This window comes from Leucopleurus acutus, assembly GCF_964270905.1.
Source record: "Leucopleurus acutus genome assembly, chromosome: X".
In the NCBI taxonomy this organism is placed as follows: domain Eukaryota; kingdom Metazoa; phylum Chordata; class Mammalia; order Artiodactyla; family Delphinidae; genus Leucopleurus; species Leucopleurus acutus.
The window spans coordinates 840,602-845,390 of record NC_139148.1 but is presented as its reverse complement, the minus strand read 5'-3'; positions in this window follow the sequence as shown (position 1 = coordinate 845,390).

The window sequence follows — 4,789 nt, the reverse complement described above, 5'->3', positions numbered from 1 at the left end:
AGGCGGAAAGCACGGCTGTCTCCGCGCATCTGTGACGCGCCGGGTGGTGGGATGCGCGGGCGGGGGGGACCCCGGGGCCGGGGGGGACCCCGGGGCCGGCGAGGGATGCGCGGGCCAGGCCAGGTCCCCAAGTGATGTCAGCATCTCCCTCGCTCCCTCTTAGCTGGTGACTAGATCTTGGCGCATCTAGACCCTACTTTCCAGTGTTTCACTCCTATTTTCAGTGCGTTTGTCCTCTGCCCTGCCGGCCGCGTGCACCTTCTCTTACCTTCAGGGCAGCGGAACCTACCTCTGCCCCCGTCCATGGTGAAACCGCGTACAGGAGCTCACGCGGTGGGAGGTTTATGGGGTCAAGATGCTTGTTTACTGCAAACGTCCTCCAGGTACCTGGGTGAGGCTAAGTGTCTCTTCTCTTAATGACTAGGCGAGTACAGTGGTGACTGCGTAGCAATGTATACGTTGTCTGTTACGTGTACACCATTATTGTTAGGAAAAAAATGCCCCGAATGTCAGATAGGGTCCTTTCAAACAGGCCCCGTGAGTGTTGACATTCACCTGTGCTTTCCAGCTAAAACCACCACAGACTCTTAGATACATAACTTCCAAGAATAGAGACATATGTATAATTTTCTAGGTGTAAGGATATATTTTAGGGGCTTCCCTGGTGGCGCAGTGGTTAAGAATTCGCCTGCCAACACAGGGGACACGGGTTCGAGCCCTGGTCCGGGAAGATCCCACATGCCATGAAGCAACTAAGCCCATACGCTGCAGATACTGAGCCTGCGCTCTAGAGCCCGTGAGCCACAACCACTGAGCCCGTGTGCCACAAGTACTGAAGCCCATGCACCTAGAGCCTGTGCTCCACAACAAGAGAAGCCACCGCAGTGAGAAGCCTGTGCACCGCAATGAAGAGTAGCCCCCGCTCGCCGCAACTACAGAAAGCCTGCGCTCAGCAACGAAGACCCAACACAGCCAAAAATAAATAATTTTTAAAAAATCCCTTAAAAAAATAATATATTTTATATATTTAGAGCATATAAACTATGTATGTCATATATAAATGGGTAAGTATATATTTGTAACATATAATATATACACACACACTAGTATATAATTTTGGACGGACTCCAATTTTTAAAAAATCACAGATTGTGTCTCCATGTGAGACAAAGACAGAGGAGGGAGGAAATGAAACACTGGCTATAAAGGGAGCTGCACCATCCCGATGGAGCGCCGGCAGCTCTCCTGAGTGAGAGGGACAAAGGAGAGGGGTCACGGCCCCTCCACCCGTCTGGCCCCGGGGTGGACCTGCAGCCTCAGTGAAACTGCAGCTAGGGTCGCAGGATACCGCCCACCCGGGTCCCCTCTGCCCGCCGCGTCCCTTCACCTGAGCAGGGCGGTGCTTGGCTGCTGGCAGGGCCACATCCCCTGCGCGGTGGACCCGGGGTGACGCCGACCCTGTTCACCGGGGGCCACTCCCTTCCACCCCCTTCCTACCCGGGAGGAGAGGTGAATCCCTGCAGGTGACCCTGCCTCGGCCAAGGGCACTGTGTTGCAGCAGGGCTGGGTCCCCAATAACAAGCGACGGGTACAGGGCATGTGGAACGCCCATGCTCTGGCCGGGCAGGGAGCCAGCCGTCTTGACACTGGGTTTGCTAGAAGAAACTGCACTTGTAACCAGAGGTGTCAGAGCGCCTGCCTCGGCCGGCGGAAGGGGGGTGGTACCCGACCCCCCCTTAGTCCTGGCTACTGGGAGCCCTGCAGGCTGCGGGCAGGGGGCCTGCTACAGGCAGGGCTCTGACCCACGACTGTTCCCGTAAACCAAGGATGGCCCGAGGGCCACGCCCAGTTGGAAGAGTAACTAACAGGCAGATGACGCTTGTGGAAGCAACGAAGGGCCCATGGCTTCCTTGTACCGCTCCCTCTCCTTGTGTTGGAACAGTTTGCAGTAAGAAAAAAAGATAAGAAACTAAAAGGTGAGAAAAGAAAGTGTGACTTCCACACAACCTGTCTCTTCATTTCTTAGAAATACATGCAAAAGCAGGACTTTTAGGGAAGCTGGCGTAAAACAGCACACGGGCGTGGCTGCCCGCACGTGCCTGTGTCTTTAAATCAACAGGGATTTCTAGGTTGGAATCGCCCTGGACCTGACCCCCGCCTTCCGGGTCACATTCATTCATTCATCCATCCATCCATCCATTCACTCAGGAGATGTCTGAGTGCCCACTGCAGACGGGGCCTGTCTGGATGCATCACTGGGTGACACCTCTGTCCTCTCCACTTGTCTGGGGTGGATGGGCAGTGGGCATAGGGGACGATAAGGATGACACCCGAGACAGCAGCGTGTGGTCCCCCCCAGGTCTCCCCTGCAGCGTCCCTCCACCAGGCAGGCGCCTTCCCTGAGCAGCCCCCCGCCCCTCACCAGACCAGTTCACTTAATGGCCACGCCCCCCAATGCCACCCTCATCCCTTCTGTGACTCACTCTGAGCCGTCAGTGGAAACCCGATCATCTTTAAGCACCTCCTCCTTTACTTTTCGTTAGGCCACCCGTTTTTCAGATACCCAGTTTCTAATACTGTCCAGGTCGCAGTAAGACTTTGGGGCAGCGTGAGGAAGGGGGGGCCATACCTCGGCCTCCCCACCCCTGCCCCTGGGGATCCTAGGACATAACCCCTTCCTCTCCCCGCCGCAACCCCACCTCTCAGCCCCCTTTCTCCCTTTCCAATCCCCGGTGCGCAGTCTACCTCCTTCACCAGGTACACGGTATTCTTGTGCGTGGTCCTGCCGCCCTCCCGGGTCAGCCCCTCTGAAGCACGAGGGGTGGGTCACCCCCGCTCAGCCCCACCCCGACAGAGGCACATATGCACTGGTTAGACAGATGGGTCTGTGTCTAAGGCCCGCATGAGATGCTTTTTAAAGAGAAACGCGTTCTGAACCCCAGTTAGCAATGGGGAAGAGGTCACAGCCATTCATTCCTCCCAACAGCGAGGTGCTGACCTGCGCGGGGGGTGGGGGGTGGGCGCTGGGAATGCAGGTGGGGCACAGGGAGGGGTGTCCCTTGCCTGGGGGAGGGGAGCGGGTCGCTCAGAGGTTAACCGCTCCCGCCGGGGCGGGAGAGGCTCTCCAACAGAAGCGCCTACTTCCAGGGCCTCACAGCCGGAGCCTGCAGGACCAGCTTCAGCTGGTTGGCCCCTGTCGGCCCAGCGGGCAGTGATAACTATCACAGGCTCCCTGCACGCCCAGACAGGCAGACAGGTGGCTCCGGCGTACAAATGCAGACAGGAGAGATGCTCTCTTCACCTGGGAGTGCCCAGACGGCGCCAGCACCCCGTCCCTGCCCAGAACCCACGGCCGCCCTGTCCTCTACCCCAGAGCCCTGCGGTTGCTGCCAGCGGGAGCCGGGCAGGGCCCCCCAGCTCTGTTCTGTCCCCCAGTCCCGTGAAGCCTCAGAAAGCGCCAGAACATCAAGCCCCCCCCGACACACACACACACCCACACACACACCCACCTCGCGCGCGCGCGCGCGCGCGGACACACACACACACACACACACACACACACACACCTCGCCCAGTGCTTGCCCTGAGCCGCCCCACCCTCTGCAGCGGCACCAGCCTCAGGTCCCGCCTCTTACCTGCTTCTCCACGGAAGTTATGAGAGGGCAGAGCAAGGCCCTGCAAGGACACCGGGGACCGGGGAAACGAATGGCAGGCTCCGGGTGCCCTGGGCTCTGGTGGGCCCGCCCCTGGCATCCATCCACCCAGCGTCACCGGCTGGAGGGGATGCAGGAAAGCCCCTCATGAAAATACGGGGGGTGGAGCAAAGAGAAAAAAGAGGAAGAGAGAAAGAAGAAACAGCCAGGGAGGGAAATAAATGAAAGGACGCATCCTTGCACCAAGAAAAGGATACTTTCTTGACCTGGGTGCTGAGACACCATTGCACTCACTTAGTGAAAATTCACAGAACAATACACTTACGACTTGTGCCATTTAGTTATAATTCAATAAAAAGTTCACAGCATTTCAAAACACCTAGGTCTCAGGAGACTTCCTGGGGGGGAGGGGGGTAGATGTGCTCCTGCGGGTGACATATGTGCCTGTCTGCGTGCGTATGCAGGTGTGCGTGCAGGTGTGCGTGGGCATGTGTGGGCACGTGTCTAGACATGGGCACGTGGATGCATGTGTGAGTGAGCGTGTGCGGGCAGCACATGTGCCCCCGTCGCTCTGGGAGCCGCCACGTCGCAGCGCGCGGCATGGCAGGGGGACCCGAGTCTGAGGCCCACTGGGCCCCGGGAGGTCAGGGCCCAGGGAAAGCGGCCGGGTGGGTGGAGAGGGACCCCCGGGACCCCCCAGTGCCCGGCGCGCCCAGTGCACCCGGAGTCTCGGGGTCAGGGTCGGGGGACCCCACAGCAGGGCGGGGTCCTCCGGGGGCGCTCCTACGGGCGGACCTGGGGCCTACCGGGCAGGGGACAGGCAAGCCCTCGAGAAACCGGGCCTGGGGGGCTCGGAGCGGCCTCCTACTCCGGCCCTGACCCCGAGAACTGTCGCTCCTCCCGCGGGGCGATCCCTGGGGTCGCGGCCGGGACTCGGGAGTCTACAGGGGTCATTAAGACGAGTCCGGGGTCGCCGCCGGTCCTCAAAGGTCAGCGGACTTAGACTGGGGGTCGCGGTCGGGACTCGGGAATCACCGGGACGACCCCAAGGGTCCGAGGGTCCGATGCCGGGGCCGGGGCAGGATGAACATCGGGCGTCGGACTCAGCTACCCCTGGCCTTCCCCTTACGTAACCG